Here is a 20,333-nt window from a genome sequence, read left to right as displayed (position 1 = left end):
GAGAATGGAGACAACCTGCTGCCATGGCTGGTATTGCCAGGAAGTTGTGCCAGATCAAAGACATGGAATTTGTTCTTGCTGTTGTCAGTGGGATCCTTAACAGTGGTGGTTGGAAAATCAGCCTTGGTGAGGGATATTCTGTATTTAGAGAGCATACACAGCCTTTCTCCCTGCTGCCATGGACTCATTGCAAGTACATAGGATGGCACCTGAGAGATTTTCACAGGATGGGTTATCTTACTCACTTAATTATTGAGAATCCTCTTCATATTTTCTGGTCAGCATACTATGGGACAGAAATATCCTCAAACACGGTGCTTAGTCCCAGAGATCTATTCATATACTTCTCCCTAAGATCACTTTCTCGTCTATCTTTTGTTCTTGTAGACATTGTAATTTCATTTTCATATATATAGTTCTCTGAATCATATTAATCCAAGACCAAACTTTTGTAGTAAAAGCTTCAGTAGGCTTAAATAAATTCAAAGCAGTAATCAAAGCAGAACGTGATTAAATTCAATAATTGAAGGATAAACACTGAAAAAGTTTTGAGGTATAATTGATATATAACATTATACTAGTTTCTAATATACAGCGTAATGATTTGATACTTGTATATATTACAAAATGGTGACCACAATAAGTGTAGCTTACATCCGTCCCCACATGTAGGAGCAAATATTTTTCTTGTGCTATGGACTTTAAGATTACTCTCTTAGTGACTTTCCAAAATGCAACACAATATTATTAACTATAGTCACCATGCTGTACATTATATTTATGTGAATTATTTATTTTATAACTAGAAGTTTGTACCTTTTGACCCCCTTAACCTATTTTCCGTAACCCCTACCTCTTGCCTCTGGCAACCACCAATATGTTCTCTGTTTCTATGAGCTTGGTGTTTTGTTGTTGTTTTTGTAACCTTTAAATAGAGGAGAGATTAAATATATCTGGATGGAGCAGGGTAAACATGAAGCACAAAGTAATTTTTCAACTGGGCTTGATGAATACTAAAATTTTAACGGCAGAAATAGTCTTGCTCATTTTTAAAAGAAGAAATGAATATGCAGCTTCACAATATTCTTTCAACCTATGCCAGTTGATATATGTTACTGTTCTTTCAGATACATTTTTAAGTCTCAACAGTCTTAGAGAGGATACGCACACACAAAACAAACATATAATAGAAATGATAATTTCTAGTTAACTAAGATTTGATTAACCAGTCTCATATTTTCATAATAGACATTTTGTGCTATTTTTAGAAAAGACTATTCGTTAGAGCTTTTACTACCAAATTGTCAAAATGGCATCGATTTTCCTCATAGCCATTCAGCATGGCTATAAAGAAATATATGGACATCAAACATATCAAACTCAAGGGTAAAAGTTCCTAATTTTTTAAAGTCCTCAAAAGTCATGTGAATGTTCTCTTCAAAACCTGTGCCTGAGAAAGTTCAATTCTGTTCTAAAAGTAGAAACTGTAAAGTCATGAGTAGGCTCCGAATTTTTCAACCTCTGATCTCTCATTATGTGGAAATGCTGAGGTTTTAGGGTAAGCTTCTGCTAATGCAGTAAAGCCTTCTTCAGGTCAGAAGATAAGAGTCAATATTAGAAAGTCAAGTTACATAATATTTTTAAATTATAATAAAACCTCATGAAGTTTAGAATACAATTTTTTGTGGATTTGTAATCATTTTGCTTCTGTACAAATGTCAAATTTGCAAATAATAAGGTTAGTTAAAAGGATAGAGTTTTTAAAAAGGTGGAAAATATTTAAAGTAATTTAAAATAATCAAATAAATATTAAATTGTTTAAACCAATATAAAATATTTGCACATTCTTTCGAATGTTTCAACCTCCTGACTGTGAGAAACATCTTGAACTATGAGAAATAGATTGCAACATATAAAAGAGAATGGTGGACGAGTTGGATTAACAAAGAAATTAATATACCTGCCTCTATATTGAAAATTTCTTGAAACTCTTAGTAGCCACTGATTGCAATTAGCTTGATTTTTGGGAAATTCATGATGTTTATTTTTTAAGATTTCTCAAAATTATTCCTTCCTTCAGTTTTACCAATGCACCTAACTACTTAAGGTAAAAATGCGTACTTCTTATTATAATAAGACTCTGACTTTATTTTGGATATTTGACTACTGATCGCGCTCATGTCACACGACTTCCACTTCCCTTCTACCCTGTATCTGGGCAAGTTGATAGGAAAGCCCAAGAGCTTCCTTATTTAGTATCTGGAGGAAATTTGAACACCACAAGCCCTGGAACCATGTGCACTGGAACCCTCACCTTAGACTGCACCCTGTAATCACAACAAAAGCTGAAGTAGTCTCCTTTCCCTGCTCTCCTAAGCTATTTTGAGCCTGTGCTGCTCTTCCCAGAAACCCTCTTTATGTGAGTAATAAACCTTTTCAGACTCTCTTGGTGTGTACTCTCAGCTTCAACATCCAAACCAAATTTTTGTTTGGGCAGACATCCTGTGCCTGTAGGGGTGACTATAGCACTTATTTATGAATAAAAGCTTTTATGAAATCTATCAGTATTCTTAAATTAATTTAATTAGTCTGTAACTCATTTAAATGTATTTATAACAACTATTTATTCACACACACATATATATACAGTGGTCATTTAATCTTAAAAATAAATAGAAATTTTAGTTAGAAAGAAGAGTTTTTAATTAAAGTGATACAAAAATTGTAAGGTTCAATTACATCATAACGTTGAGGATCAATAATAAAATTAATTTAGAAAGAATGATACAACAGCCATGAAATATATTAACTTCGTGAAACATGATATTTCAAAACAGTAATTGAGGAAAAAAAAGGATGGTCTGGAATTAAAGTGATATAAACGTATAAAATCAAACAAGAAAGTGAGAAAATTCTTCAAGGAAGCTTCCTTTAAAATACCTATTAGCTAAAAGGGCTGAATTGTATGATCTCTGAGAACCCCTTAGCGACATATTCTATAGTTCTAGATGAAAAGTTGCAATGAATTTGGTCATTTGTCTTGACTTACTTCACTTTTCTCTAGAGATATTATATATCGACATTCATATATAAATCCTAGATGGGGACTGAGAATACACAGATGAATAAAATATTAAAATATTATTCTTGACCTCAATGAAAACTCTACACCTTTTTTATTGTACAGGTTGATGAATTCCTTTGCATAATCTTCAAGCAGGAGCAGCACACAAATGCGAATTGAAGGTTGAGGAGACATGTTTTAAAACACTGGAGGCCAGGTCAGCAACCCCAGTTTCCCATAAGTAACAGTAGTACTGTCTTTCCTTAACTCTTTTCCCTCTTCCCTACTATTCCATAAACTAAAGTGGTGCTATCTTCTACTTCCACGTACAGATGAATCACCCAGGAACTTTGTTAAAATGGAGAAACTGATTTAGTGAGTCAGGAGTGGGGCCTGCAATTCTCTATTTCCAACAGGCTTCCAGGCTATGTGGATGGTGCTGGTTCAATGGCCAAAGCATTTTTAGATAGAAAACTCTCCTTTCAAATGAAATTTTGCAAGAAACCATAATATATAAACTAGATAAAATAATAATTGTTTCTTGGGCAATTCAAATCTTTATAGATTGGCAGAAATGTTTTTTTCCATTTTTATGCTGGTGACATACATCTTTATCTGGATATCTCCTCTGAGAAGCTAACTCAGATATCTAATATCCCCAATTTCAAGAGGTTCAAAATGAAGTTATTGATTCTCTATATCTTCCAAGTTTTTTCCAGATCCCAACTTTTTTTTTTATCTCAGTAAATGATACCATAAATCCTATTTACTCCAATCCAAAAATCCTTGAAGAATCTTGTTTTCTTCCTTTACCTTTTCCACTACTTTCCACTTATTTCCAATTTTTATTTGTTCTATCTCCATACATCTTAAATCCAAACTCTTCTCTCCATTTCTATTGTTTCATTTTGATCAAGCCATTGTTCTTTCCCGCCTAGACTCCTGCAACGACCTTCTATCTTGTCTCTCTGCTTCTACTCTTGCCTCCTGTAACACATTCTCTGCACAGTGGCAACTGTGGTCCTCTACCAAGGCTCTCTCTAGCTCTCAAAATACGATTTAAAATCATTGCTTTAATCTATGAGTTATTCTATGATATGCCCCATGTCCATGTTTGCAACATCCTCTAATATAAATTATCTTCCTTGATCTACTACATTATATAGTATGAGTTTTTAGTTCCTCAAACACGTCAAATACACAAAGTGGCCCACCATTCTGTAGTGCATGGTTTAAACTTCCATCTCTCTCATGCTCACTGTGTGAAATACATTTGAGGAACATCCCACTCCACCAACCAGATGCATCGTCTTCTAGGGCAATGGCTTCTTGTTTACTCAGGCCTTTAGCTATAGCACCTTAAGAAGTATTTTCTAATTATGTTGTAGCTAACCACCATCTGCTTCAAGATTAACTGGGTACACACTGCAATGCATTTTATTGAGGCAGACCTTCACAGAAATTCTTCTTTAGTAGATTTGGTTGTGGAAGCTGCATTCTAACAAGTCTTCCGGGAGTTTAGATACACTAAAGTATCAGGACTCTCAATTAAGAGGAAATCATCCTTCCAAGTATAACCTTGGCTCAAGATTATAATTCTTTTGCACAGAAGTTAACAGAATCTTCATCCCAACAAAGCCAGCAAAAGTTATACTTTTCCTCTGTGCTATCTTGGATTTTTAATATATGAGTAGGCTCTTCAGAAACACTCTTAGAATCTAGAAGCCATGGTGTATATTTGTTTGTTTTCAATTGCATTTTTTAATATAATATGTTTTCCCCTTTTTCTTGAATAATAGAAAGACAGGGATAATCTCTCAGCCTGTCTTAGGAAATTGGATGTCTGGGGAATCATAAAGTTCCTAATTTCAAAATAATAAGGAGGTGGCACTTATTGGGTATTTACTCTGTGCATACACTTTATAGATGAAAAAATTGACGCACAAAACGATTAAGAAAATTTTCCAAATTACATCATATAATTGGTGGATGCTGAGAATTCAGTGGTCAATCTGTCAAATACTACAATTTTTTGTTGGATATTCTGTTATCACAGAGGTCATTGTATCAAATACAGGGCACCAGAAAAAAGTCAACATTATCAGCATATTCTCTAAAAACTCCCTAAAAGGACATTTTCCACCCATAGAGCAAATACTTTCTCTAGAATAGCGAAGTTGATGATTTGGAATGACATTAACATCTTTTTTATTTGTTTTCCAAGTCTTATTGATTTATGAAAAAGAGATCTTAAAAAAGTGTTAAAAATCTGAATCTGTTTGGCTTAAAACTGAGAAAGGTTTTGGTTATAAACATGGTGGTCTGTATTCACAAAAGCCACACTGAGAGAACTTAGGAGACTTGCCAAAGGCCAAACCTGATAGGTCAATGAATTGAGAATTTAGTCCAAATATCAAAAAAATTTGAATAACTTTAAATAAAAACTTTGAAAAACTTTGAATAAAGACAAACTATCAGCCAGAAGGTGAAAATTGGGTCAGAAATTATATATACCAATTATAAACAGGCCAGAAACGGATGTATTTTAAAAAAGTAAGCAGGATGCTGGAAAGAGGAAGTGGGAAACCTGATATGAAATAGGCAGAGAAAGGGTAAGATGTGAATAAAAATAAGATATATTTATAAAGAATCTTTATGACAATGGATTCTAGAAGTTACTCATGCTCTTTGGCCCACCCACCAAGCTGGGGGGAGAATTAAAGAGATAGCCTCCTATTAAAAGCTGTAGCCTTTTAGTTCACTATTCCTACAAAAATAAAGTTAAAACACTCAAGGTTACTATTAAAACTCTAAAATGTATAAAACACATATAAGATATACATCTAACGCTGAACCCATAATGTTCTTTTATTATCCACAAGGATCTTTCAAATTAAACCGAATTATTCTGAAAGTCACTTTATGTGAAAAATTTACTGTAGTTGTGAATTACAAAGATTTGAATTGCAACATGTAAAGACTAATTTTATGGACTCTAATTTTTTAAGAACATGATCAACTGAATCTAATTAGCATAATTATTCCTTCACAGATAGATGTAAATTGTATATTTGGATCAGAATTGGAAACGATCAAGGGAAGAAGAAAACAGCAACTAATTTCATGAGTCTAGATTTTAGGCTTTATGAAGCTGCACTGAGACTATTTAAAGATTACATCTCTAAACTGATGTATTGACACAAACTAGAATTTAAGCCAGAGAGTAAAATTAATTATTCTAAATTTTTATCTGACATTGATCTAGATTATCTTATATGAAAAAGTGTTGAAGTAAGAAATACTTTAAAAAGTAACTTTAAATTCAGTCACACACAGAGGGCTTGAGAGCAGTGTTTTTGATGATGATAACAGTGATGATAATGGTAACTGAAGGGATGAATAAAAATAAAGATGAAATAGGTGAGTATTGGACTTTTATCTTTTTGCAAAAGGAAATTTTGCCACATTCACTCCAAAATGGAGTGCTTCAATAAATAAATCTAATATGTACTTTACTCCTAGTCCTTTAAAGAACCTCTTGACTTCAATGGTGAATGAAAACACTTAGGACTACATCAGATCTCTGTGTTGAATGTCTAAAAATATTTCTGAAGAACTTCACCCTGACATATAATACAATGGCAACACTTATTTCGTCTTGGTTTTTTGTTCCTTTGAAAGGAGCAATTTAAAAAATAACCATGTGTAGAGCTTCAATCCAAAATATTGTATAGACTAAGATGATTATAACATATCCCATTGTACTGGTTGTTTTCTCTTTGTCCCTCCAGCTTCTCCTGCCTTGCTCTGTGCCCTGAGATGTTAACTAGGATGAACTGTATCGATTTGCTTCCTTTCCCTCTGGCTTCTGGTTGGATTATTCCAAAGGGACCCATTATAGGAAATTGAAGGGTATCAGAAGAATGAGGCTAAAGTATTGTTCTGCAGTATCCCTTTCTTCTGGGTCACTTTAGATTCACTATATCTCTCTACAAAGATCAGAAATATCGTTAGGTGGTGCTGTCTAAACAGCTTTCTCTCCAGCTTCTTATGACTCCTCCCTCCTTTTATGCCTTCAAGCTTACGTATGGTAACTGTTCCCAGCTGTTGTTTTCCCTAAGGTACTGCACCATTCCTTGTGCTTTCTATAAACTCTGTAAGTAGTATCTTTACTAATATCTTGTAAATCATCCAATTTTAATATTGCATTTATTTTAATGGATTGGATAAATAGCAGCTGAAGAGAAAATTAGTGAACTGGAATATAGATCTGAAGGAACTACACAGAACGCTGCATGTTTTGCAAAGACTAAGAGAGAAACTATATGAAACAAAGTTTAAATGCCATCATATATCTAAAGAGAATGTTAACATATATCCCGTTGAGTTCCAGAAGACTGAAACAGAAAGTTGAGAAGCTGTAATTAAATAGATAATAGTTGAAGACTTTATATAATTGAATAAAAACACAGAAATCCCAAACAAAAGAAGTTAAAAAAAAAAAACCACACATAAACACATCTTTGAGAAACTAAAGAACAGAAATACAAGGTAAAGATCCTAGAGGAAACAAAGCCAGAGAGAAAATGGAGATTACCTACAAAGACTAACAGTGGACTTCTGAGTACTAATAGCAACAATGGAAGGCAGATAAAAATTGTGTAATCATTTCAGAGGGGGAGAGATTAAATACATACTAATCGATATACATCCAAAGAAATTATCCCTCAAGAGCAAGAGAGAAGTAATGAATTTTAGACAATATATGCATGGAGTTTACTTCTAACAGAATGTCATTAAGGACTTTAAAGATGTAATTTCAGGAGAAGGAAATTATTCTATAGGGAAGTTCTGAAAGACAGGAAGCAACAGTGAACATTTGTATTATGAGGGTAAATCTAAAAAGGTTGCTTGGGCTCTGTAAAAATTGATAATAATAACATGCAATTTTGAAGGTCAAGAAAAAGAACTATATTACAGATACCATAATTATGAGGTTTAAATGATGTGGGATTTGCAAAGGTTCATATTACATTTTTGCCTAACAAAATGTTTAAAAAGGATTATGTCTTTACAATCAGATTCCTTTCAGGATAAGTATATTTATTTTGTTCCCATATGTTTTATTTTTAGTTTGTCTTTAATTTGTTTTCAACTTTATTTTTAGTAGTGTGTTCATTTTTTTTGGTTTTCTCTGTGAGATATTTTAGTCCTGGATTTGAACCAATAGGCTACTTTGAGGAGATAAGTCTTAATTTCTCATGTTTGGGTGCATTCGAAATGATTGAAAATCATGATTAAATTATGTCATATCATGTTAAAATTGAAAAATTCACACAAAAATATAAAATTTAATCACTTCCAAGAGGGTTTTAAAAACTGGTGATTTGGGGCACAAGTCCAATCAGAGAATTTTAGCTTGTTTTTTGTTCTAACTTTGTATTCGAACACCTATAAGTGGGGTCGGCATTCACTCCTCAGTTAACCACCAAATGCAGAACCCCCTTTTGTTTTATCTCTGTTTATTTCATGCCATTTCACACATTTATGTTACCTGCCTTAAATGCATTTGAGTTCTGGATTAGACTTATAAGATGGCAGCTATCTGAAGTATGTGTATTCTAGCTTAAAAAATGCTTGAAATTCCATAAATATGCTTTCACTTTTCTAAGAAAGTCTAAAGTGTAATATTAACACCAAGGCTTGCTTAAAGCATAGATTTGCCAATTGTTAATGTATAATAATAGGCTGTTTTTAATCCCTCTGAGTCTGCTTCCTATCTGTAAAATAAGTATAATAATAGTTGTCCTGTTGATTTCAACCAGTGTGTTGTACAGATTTCTGTTACCATTTTTTTCCCCTAAAAATGAAACATAGGAGTCTGGTATGTAAGGAGCTTAGAAGTTGCCACTCACTCCTGATAACAAGCTGGACAAACTAAAAAATCACCAACTCTTCTTAGATCTAGGAAAGTGAGGTCACAGGGCAAACTTCTGCACCAAAATTGGAGAGACAGACAGGTGAAGACAGAGAATGACAACTTACCAGAGAGGAAACCCAAGAGAAGACACCTCTGTGGGAACCAGTGCTGGATAGGAGAACCTGAACTGTATTTGACAAAATGCTGGAGCTTCACTGTAGACAAGTTGGAGAGTTAAAATCTCCAGGGGGACCCAGTCATAAAGAAGCTCCTACACTTTTGTGAGTTTTGCCTCCAGGAGCTCTACCAGATAATGTATTTCTTACCTAATAGATTTAACATTTATTTTAATAGTCAGCTTAGTCTTAAATATAGTGTATCTTGAAACTAAAATTATCTTTCCTTCTCAGTATCCTCACTCCTGTAAATAAGGCAGTTAGTATCCCTGTATTACAGATCTGAAACCATTTCATCATTCTTAACTCATTCTGTTTCTGAAAACATGTTTTCACAAATATTTCACAGAATTGCTCATTCATTTTCATTACCACTGGTCATCCCCAGAGTTATTACCATCTATGGTTGTCCTGAATATCTTCTGTTTCTATATCTTAATTCTGTTCAGATCCAGCAAGACTTGATTGACCTACTAAAGCTTATTTAGTATCAATGATCACTAAGGAATAGAGCGCCCCAGACTGAGGGACAAGCTTGGTAGGGATGGAGGTGTGTATGTGGAACCCAGCCACGGAGATGAGCCCCTGAGGAGCAGCTGGACTATAGTCCAATGGAGGACTACTGCTCAACTCTACCCAAATGGTCACTATAACAATTTTAAATCTGGTAGACAGGGAATAGTGGGAACAAATCCAAAGTCTTAGGGACCAACATAGTGGTGGAAATGAATTTTGAAAATGTGTCCTTATAGGGCAGAAAACCAACCAAAGCATCGAGAATATGGAAGAACCATGTGTTCTTGGGGAAGAGAATTGTGAAAATTGTTCCTTGATCAAATATACTTTTTGTGAATATATTTTCAAAGATTCCTGCAACAAAATCCAGTTCCCTCTGCAACTTGTATGGAAGAATGTAGCAAAATACTGTCATCATTGAATAAAGAAAACAAATCTAAGAATAAGGACCATGAGATTACACAGATTTGCAAAAGGAAATTCTGCTTCAGATTCTCATGGGAAGGTTTCTGTTTTCAGCTGGAATTCCTTTGGGAAGAATGTAATTATTAGAGTGACAGAGAACACATCTTTGCTTAGATAAATAACAAGTCTATCAGAGACAAAGGATTTGTCTGTAATAGAAGTTATAATAATAACTTGACTATATGTAGCTCATCATCTATTAAAATGAAAATTCAGTAATTAACCTTGATGTGATTGTGTGTCAGCCTGCAATCAATAAATGAGAATTGGAACACCTACTGTATGTTAAGTACTCTACTATATATTATAGGCTTATAATTTGTTTTTAAAATTGATTTCTATAACATTTTCTGTCTTGTTACATAGCACTACAAGCTGATAAAAAAATGTAGGCTTCAACAAATGCTGAGAACAAAAATTATTTAGCTTTGAGAAGAGATATCTTAAAGCCAAGAGACAGCATGGGGGAGTAGAAAGAACATTGAGATTATCTATCAAAGCAACTGTAGCTTAAATTCTGGCTTTTACTTATTAAGAGTATTTCTCTAGGCTGCATACTTAAAATCCCCTCTGAGCCTCAGTATGCATGCCTACAAGCTGGGAAAAATATGATCTATAATGTCTATTTATGGGGTTGTCAAAATAAGCAGAAATGTTTTATTTAATATGTTTTTTAGAATTTCCAAAATATCTAAAGCTCTTCGGCTTAAGAAACCATCTAAAAGAACCAAATGTGGAAAAGTCTATGTAAACAGCTTGCTTTCTTCTCCAGAGATCAAAATGGATTTTCTTTTCAGAAAATTTTTCACATACCAATTTGCAATCCCTACCATAAAAACAAACTTAGCTCTGCACTGGAAGTTTATTGATAAGACCAACTGCACGTTCCATCAGCTCTGCCTCTTCTCTCTCTAGTGTTAGACTTGTACAGCCAACTCACTACTGGACAGCCCCATGGGTATCTTAATCTTAATATGTCTAAAAATGGAAGCATCTGCTCCTTCAAACCGTTTTTCGTGGTGAAATTAAACAACTCAGTCAACGATGCCACTATCAACCTATCCATTTAGGCTGGGACTTGACACTCATTTTAGGTTTATCCTCTCTCTCTCTCTCTCATACCACCTCCCCAGACAAACAATCACTAAATCTTGCTGATTTTCTGATTTTTATTGACAATATTTCTCAAAACAATTTTCTCTTGATCTCATTGCAACTCTAATTCACAGTTTCTGAGAGTATAGGATAGCCTTCTAACAGATGTTCCTGCTTCTAATTCTTCAGCTTCTCCTACCTTCTTTATTCCTCTACCTCCAAACCATATTTTATACTACTTTCCACAATGGAGCATTTAATAATAAAGCGTTACCTCACCCACTTAAAAATTCTTGATAACTCCTCATATCCTACAGGATAATGTCCATATCATGCCATATAAGGCCACTCTGATTTCTCTAGTTCTTGTAAATGAGCCCCAATTCCCATTCATTCTTTGCTCTCGAGTAATGCAGAGGTATTTCAGTGTCCAGTTACCTACCATCTGTTTCCTACCTTCATGACTGTGCTCAAGCTATTCTCTCTGTCTGTAATACCTTCTGTATTAGTTTCCTATGGCTTCTGTAAAAAATTACCACAAATGTTACGGCAGAAAACCACATACATGTATTCTCTTATAGTCCCAGAGGTCAGAAGTCCAAAATCAGTTTTACTGGATTTAAATCAAGGTGTCAGCAGGGTCCTGCTCCCTCAGAGTCACTAAGAGAGCATCCATTCCTTGCTTTTTCCTGCTTCTGCTGGCTGCCAGCATTCTTTGGCTTGTGGATGCATCACTCCAATTTCTGCCTCTGTGGTTTCATTGTCTTCTCCTCTTCTTCGGTGTCAAATATTTGTCTGCCTCCTTCTTACAAGGATACTTGTGAATTCATTTATTGCTTACCCCTAAAATCTAGGATAATCTCCCTATCTCAAGATTCTAATTTAGTCACATCTGCAAATATCCTTTTTCTATATAATTTAACATTTACAGATTCCAGAGATTAACTAGGGCCTGATATCTTTGAGGGCTATTATTCAGCCCATTGCACATTCCTTTGGAGTTTAGCTAGGTTTCTCTTATCTGTGCACTCATGGCACCCTGTACTTACTTCAGCTTATATTTGATATATAAATATTAAATCTTCCTTACTAAAATGAAAACTTAAGGGCAGAAGAGGAGTGATTTTATTCATTTTCCTTCTTTACTCTCAATGCCCTAGCATGGTGTCTGGCACACATTAGACACTCAATGTGCATTTCTTAGACTTTTGAAATGAAGTCAGCTGTGCTCTTCTATTTTCAAAATAGACGACTTACCAAGTAGGAAAGAACAGGAAAGATAGCACATACTTATCTCACTGTCTGGATCACCTCATAGCCAGTATGGCTTGCTTTCTAGCATTATCTAATGAAATAATGCAAATAAATGTACTTTGCTTTTCAAATTCTAGCTTATTAATTCGCTTTCTTAGGATTCAAATTCCAAAACATTACTGGCCACTGAGATTATATGGGGCATGCTGACTCAGAATACTACGTTAAACAACAGTTATGTCCATACGTGCTTATCTATTAATGTGAAATGTGACCTTATCACTACCAGTAACACTTGCATTTGTAAATGAAACAAAATAAAGATATACTTTGTTCAGAAGAAGTATCATACAAAGTGAGGGCATGTGAAAGATGCACCCAAAGGAGATCCTCAGTGAGTCACACTCTTTTATAATCCTTTCCCCTTGAGTGCAGGAAGGAACTCTGACTTGCTTCTAACCACTAGAATATGGCAAAAGTGACGGAATACCAGTCCTATAATTATGTTACAAGGTAAATATAGATGATACACACACAAGATCAATCTATCTATCTATCCATCTATCTACCTATCTATCTATCTATCTATCTATCTATCTATCTATCTATCTATCATCTTTGTATTGCCCACATTCACTAGAGAAACAGTTCTCCATAGCTGGCTTGGCTTTGCAGAAGTAAACTGCCATGTTGTGCAAGGACATATGGACAAGGTCATGCAGTAAAGAACTGCAGGGGGTCTATAAGAACTGAGAGAGGCCCTGGGCTGACAACCAGCAAAAAAAAAAGAACAGCGACCAGAGTCCTACAGCCACAATGAGAGCGGCAATGACTTTCACAGGTATGGCTTCAGAGAAAGATTACCACCCTAGCTGACACCTGGGGCGCAGCCTGGTGAGACCCTGAATCAGAAAATCCAGTTGAATGGTGCTTCCTGGACTTCTGACCTATAAAAACTTTGAGATAATAAATATGTGTTTTTTAAGTCATTAAGTTTGTGCTAACTTATGCAGCAATAGCAACCTAATGCAGGACGTAGCTCTCTTTGTGATATAGAATTGCAGAAATATAAGAAAGTCATGGCAGAATCTTAGAGTGGTAAAAACCATAGAAGAAAATGCTTGGTATAAAGCAAAACTGAAAAGAAAATTCAATTAGAATTACTCCAATGGAGAAAGAAGATAGAGGGATACCATGGTATTATATTTATGAATACAAAGAGAGAGTGCCCTAATGGGCTCAACTTGTGAAAAAATAGCCAAGGAGATGGGATAAGAAAAAAAAGCCAAATATAGACAAGTATCGTAAACCTGTTAGAATAACATCATTGAAGCTAAAGCACAGGTGATCAGAATTTTCAAAAACTATCAAAGTGGGAAAAATCTGTTTGTTGTAAGAACAAGTGATCAGGGAAAAGAGAGATCTGTAGTGGGTGGCAGTGTGCTATCGTGGAAAGACTGTAGGTTTTTGCCAACTTGGCTTCAATATCTCCTCTTTGTGTAAACAAGAGCAAATTACATTTTGAAATATTCTATTAGAGAAAATAAAATTTATTCTCAGAAATTGTATTAATCAGAGTTCTCCAGAGAAGCAGAGCCAATATAAATGGAATTGACTCATGTGATTATGGAGGCTGAGAAATCCTAAGATCTGCAGTCAGCAAGTTGGAGATTCTGGAGAGCCAAGAGTTGAGTTCCGGTCCAAGCCTGAAGGCCTGGGAACCAGGAGAACTGATGGTGTAATTTCTAGCCCAAAGTCTAGCACATTTGAGACCCAGGAAGAGCCAAAGAGCTGATGTTTCCATTTATGATTCAGGTTTATGTGAACAGAAGTGAAGTGCGCCTCTTCTAGATTAGACCACCAAAAGGAGGGAAGACCGTTTTTGAAGACCATAGTCACTTTTGTTCTACTGACCAACTTCAAGTGATTAAGAAAGACCTAACTAAAACTTTAGCCTACTTACTAACTTTTGAGAAAAACTAAAATTGCTTCAAAGAAAATCACTAGTGTCTACAGAAAGACTGACATAAATTTTTAGAGAAGAAAAAAGTGAACAGCTGAGTAGTAATTACTATTAGCTATTATGAATGTAGTGGGAAACTAAAACCTTTGAAACAATAAACATCTCAAGAATAATTTAAAAGAGTAAAATAAATACTGAATCACGACCTTGAAAAGATAATTGCAATTATAGGCATACACTCTGAGAAAAATTAGCAAAGCCATTCAATTATTTAGTCTCACACAAACTATGAAATCCTTTGAAAATTGGTGAGGTATTCATCATTTTTCTTTTGCCAAAAAAAAAGTTGGCCCATGTAATTTAGTTAATTACTAACATTACATATTGAATAAAACATTTCTTTGGAATATGACACTCAAATGAAAGATTGTCTTTCAAAGCTTGTTCTAAAATTCATTTAGAATTATGAAGGCATAACTGTTGTAGGTCAACTCTATTAATGATGTCAACTGAGTTTTTGAATTGCTTGGGAATGATATAAACATCTTTACCTTGTTCAGTTGCAACTTATACATACACATAAATCATATGTATTATATTGTAACATAGAACAATACTGGTTCACAGAGGTGAAGTTAATTATGATGAGGATTATCTGCAGTTGCCAATTCTACTGCAGAAGGGATAAAACTATTTTCCTCCAAATTGAAATTAATGTATACATTATTTCAATACAAAACAGAAAATAAAAAAGCAATAAAAATTATGTCATGCTTATTTGTTATATATATATATACACACACAGGATTATATATATATATGTATATACAGGATATATACAGGAAATAACCCATAAAGGGGAAGTTAAAGACATAGAACAGGTCAATAGGAGAGAAAATGTCAGAGCTGTTGAGAATCAATCTTGTAGGTTCAAAGTCCAACTAATGTGAGTTTCAGACAGGAAGAGTACACAAAATAGAGTTGAATAAATTGTTAAAGGAATAATATAAAATTTCCTAGAATTGAGAAAAAAGAATTTTGAGATTTAGGGGGCCAAGTAAGCACCAGCATAGGGATTGAAAACCACGATGCACACTAAGAAACAACATTGTGAAATTTCAGAACGCTGCTGATAAAGAAAATCACCTAAAAGCTCCCAACAACATCCAGGAAGAAGGAATGAAAACAGGAGAGACATATATACACAAGCAGGGCAGGGAGTGGGGGAGGGGTGGGTGGAGAGGAAGGAAGGAGAGGAAAAAGAAAAGAAGAGAGGAGAGAAAAGAAAAAAATAAGGAAAGGAAAGGAAAGAAAAACTCATATTAGTTGCAGTTGGTAGAGTATGTTAGTGTTCACTATTCAGATACGATTTATTAAATTTTAAGACTTCCAAGAAGCTATAAGCCCCAAACTGTAATCACAGATAGATGTAGACTCTAAAAATAGTCTTCCTAGACCAAATAATGTGGGAAGTACTTGTGTTATGTAGCAAATCTGTTCCATGTACATGTTTATACAAATAATCAATCCATCAAAAGTAATCACATATCTAAAAAATAAGTCTATTTAGGGAACCTGATGTATGTAATGAGTGAACTGTTAGAATATAAATTGATGAACTAAGCAGTTATTAGTTCTATGATACATATATTGTAGCCAAAAAAAATGTTGGATTGTGGACTAATAGAAGTTTTCTTGTAGTAGCCACTATTGTAATATCTTCATCATGGGGTTAGGTAAATGTCCAGGTTTGAATAATTTCTTTGGAAGACATTTTGTAGGATTGGTAATTGCAGAGAAATTGCTTTTACTATCTGACTGAGAATGCAATCTGTGCTATTAATGCCATGATACATTGCATAAAGTGCTTTGAGAACAGAAAAGAGAGTTCAGAAATCAAATGTTCTTTTTTTCTCTTAAATTTTCTTTTTAGATCTCTTACCTAATGCCAACACAACATGCAAGTACCCGAACACTCTCAAGGTAGTTTAAACTTGTTAGCTGCTTGAAAACATGTGTTTTGTGAGATTAGGAGAATACCATCTTCTTCTTCAAACAAAAAAACCCCACACACTACTCTTCCATGATAAATTTCTATATTATCACATAGAAATATACAGAAATAATTCCAGGTTAAAAAGATTTGTTTTCTGTTAGAGCTCTGATTCCTTTAGTAAGTTAGATTATAATTGTAGGCGGAACAAATACCTCAATTCTGATTAAAAATGATCCATTTGTACATAGATATTTATTTTGTTATGAATAAATCCACAAACATACACACCTTGGTAAATAATCCCATGGGACTAACATAACCAACACTTAAAGTTCGATCGTGGAAAGTCATTGGATTGTTCTTTTCTGTAAATATTTTTCTATATGCCTTTGCATTTGCTTTTTGCTTAGGAAGACTTTCCCCTCCCCAAGATTGTTTGGAAAATTCTCATATATATGTCAACTTGACCCTTTTCTAGTTTAATTTTCATGTTAAGATTTTTAGTATTCATAATTTATTCTTCTGCATGATATGAGGTACAAGCATAACATTTTTCTATGTACTTTTTCTAATAGTACCAACACAATTTAAGGATAGCACATATTTAAAACTTTATATTCATAATAAAATACATTTCTACATACTCAATTTCTAAACTTAATCTATTTTATTAATGAGCCTACCAATCCAGTTCTAATAAAATAGTATTTGATTATTTTTAGCATAATCCATGAGATATTTTATCTTCTCACTATTTTACCTAAAACTTTCTCAATTCTTCTTGAATATTTTGTTTTCCAAAACAGGCTGTCCACATTCAATAACCCTTTTTTGTCGGGATTTTAATTGTCATTACATTTTACCTTTAGATTAATTTGGTAATAATTGTAACATTGAGAATAATTAAAACATTCATGTTTGCCCATATGTCCAAATATTCTTTTATAATCCATCTTTAAAGAATTAGAGAATTAGTCATATAAATATTTTGCATTCCTTTTTAGTTTTATTTTTCCTTGCATTCCTTTTTTCCTTTCTTTGTGAAAAGGACTGTACTTCTATTATGTTGGAAGTTAATAATGGTGCCTATGTAGTGGAGTTTCTCAGAAGATTAAATGTGATATATATGAAAAATATTTTTTAAATTGTCTTTTAATATGACAAACTTGTATTAGCTGTTACTATTATCATTTGGAATTTTTGCTTTTGGTATGTTTACTTTGATCTGGCCATCTTACTAAATGGCCTTATCTATACTAATAATGTAGATAATATACCTTAGGAAAAGTATCATTTGTAGATAGTAACCATTTTGTCTCTTCCTTCCCATGTATGTTCTTTCTTCCCCTCATTGTATTGGGCAGGACCACCAATTCTATGCTTAAAAGTAAAAGTCAACCTCCTTTTTTAAGAAGATTAAGTGTAATAATTCTACAGGTATTTGCTGTTTTTTTTTTTTTTATATTTGGACTTTTAAAAATATAACCCTTTTTGTTAAATAAATTTTTGATTATATAAATATAATACAATTAAGAAATCTCTTATTTTTAGATTAGAAAATTTTTTAAAAAAATAGTTGTTAAATTTCAGGAAAATTTTGGGAGTATGTTGTTCACATAGTTTTTCTCCTTGATCTTGGTAATGTATTAAATCATCCACAGAGTCTCCTCTTGTTCAACCTATTTGACATTCTTAGAATAAATTCTACTGGCTTGTAATGCTTGCTCTTTAAATACATTTCTGGATTTGATTTGCTTATGTAATTAGCAACTGGGATCTGTTTTCATAAACGACATTGGCCTATGCGTTTCTTTGTTGTGTGTGTGTCAATGTACGCCATTTATGTCTGGTTTGGATGATGAAGGACACAGAGAATGACTTGGGAAGTAATCCATCTTTTCAAGGCTCTGGAACAGTATTAGGGAATAAAGATATTCTTTTTCCTTGCTGATTTGGTTGAATCTCTCCACCTGTCTGAATCTGAAGTTTTTGGTGGATAAATTATGCAGCTTTTTTAACAGAAACTACAGGGAAATGAGATTAGCTGAGAAGAGCTGGTTAACCTAACTTAGAGAAACAAAACTAAATAGAAAAAATCATAGCATTCATGATTACCTAATATATAATTTGGTGCTTCTTTTTCAATGTTTAATCTCTGTCTCTCATGACCAGAATGTAAGCTCCTTGAGTACTTTGTTCATTGATATGTTTCTAGCACTGAGAATAGTGCCAATAATGCCAATAGTGTCATAGTAGACACTCAATAATTTTTTGCTCATTCAATAAAGAAATGAAGTAATAAAAATGATATTGTTTTGATTGTCAATAGATGATTTTTTAGGGAGAAGTGAGAAATTTCTAGGTAGTATAATAATGTGTTTCTATCAGAATATTAATATTTTAGCACCCTTTGTCTGTGGCTGAAAAATACATATTGGCACTTTTATTTCTTAGAAGAGTGTACGTAATTGCATTCTCTCCGTTTAGGTTTATAACCTCACTCTGTTCCAATACCAGGCTGTTTCCTTGCTAGATTAACTTTTGGAATCCAAACGGCGTTAGGGAGGAAGGAGATATGGTGAAAGAATGTAGGTGTCTTCATAGCAACCATTCATATGTTGTTTACAGTACTGTGCATGTTATAGAAGTTGTTTTCTCTTCTTGTCAGTAGATATATGAAACTTCCAGAAGCCATCAGTCAGAAGTTTCTGGTGAAGATAAGAATAGAATTTCTCCAAATAGGGAAAAAGCATTCATCTCCATAGAGTAATAAATCAGTTGGTAAACTTTCTTGATAAAAACAAACCTTTCTTATTATTTTTAATAGAGTTGCATGAATTAGAGAGAGAACATAGCTTATTTTTTTCCCAATAATTTGTAATAAAAGGAAAACTTGAAGTTGTTTCAGCTGCTACCTTGTTGATCCCACAAACTGTCCTACTCTCTCTGGGCTTTTTTCTTCACAGGGTCTGTTTCTTCTTTTGGAATAGAAACATCTCCATAATCCTCAATCACTTTTTCTTTCCTCTAGCTAGAGGCCCTGCTCATGTTTTAAGCTTTACTAACTCTTGAAGATCTTTCTATACTCTGATCTGCTTTCCCCAGCCCTTGGTCAGAGTCCTATTTTAGCAATGATCATATTTACTGTAATTCTAATTGTTTCCATTTTTCTCTTACTAGACTGTGGACTCCATCAGGGCTGAAAATTCACTGTTAAATCATTAACCTCATAAATACAACATAGCTTTAATATATAGTGGCAATTAAAAAATGTTTGTTAAATGAATGCATTTTTAAAAAGCATGTTATTATTCTGGTGATCAATCCAGCCTGGAAATTAAACTCAAAATTTAGTACTCAAAGATTAAATTCTTGTATTTTTGTTGTGCTCTTTTCTCAACTCTCAAATTTATACATATCCAAATAGGGAGAGAGAAGGGAAGAAAGCAATATGGGGACTTGGAGTAGTAGGGAATATTGTGGAAAAGAAGTATGAAAGAGTTGTCACTGTACACATTAAATTTACCTCTTCATTTCACAGCAGGAGTGAATTATGTTGGAATATCTTTTCCAAATTTTCTTTCTTTTTTTCATTTCTGTTTCCTAATTACAAAGTACCGCAGAAGGAAACATGACAGTTTTCTGTTTATGTCTCTTTAAACAAAGTGCAGTTGATTGCTTTTACTTTTTCCACAAATTTTATTGGCATAATTTTTTAAAAATTCGCATAAAATTTAAAAAAAGGAGAGAGAGGGAGAACTTACTTATTAAGGAAGATATTTGAAAGGTCAAACTCTGTAGTGCACACATTTCTCCTTAAGAGTCTCATATGACAAAAAATCACGGCCTGTATATTCACGTGCATTGCTGTCAACCCTAAACTA

General features: G+C 33.7%; 1 protein-coding gene across 1 annotated transcript in view; it reads right to left on the bottom strand.

Annotated features, from left to right (window-relative positions):
* The window catches only part of PIK3C2G (phosphatidylinositol-4-phosphate 3-kinase catalytic subunit type 2 gamma), a 514,208-nt gene that overhangs the window by 433,745 nt on the left and 60,130 nt on the right, over positions 1–20,333 (bottom strand). The gene's annotated exons all lie outside the window — the stretch shown is intronic.

Source organism: Equus asinus, chromosome 22 (assembly GCF_041296235.1).
Source record: "Equus asinus isolate D_3611 breed Donkey chromosome 22, EquAss-T2T_v2, whole genome shotgun sequence".
NCBI lineage: Eukaryota > Metazoa > Chordata > Mammalia > Perissodactyla > Equidae > Equus > Equus asinus.
The sequence above is the reverse complement of the archived record's forward strand: the minus strand, read 5'-3'. Positions and strand labels throughout refer to the sequence as shown.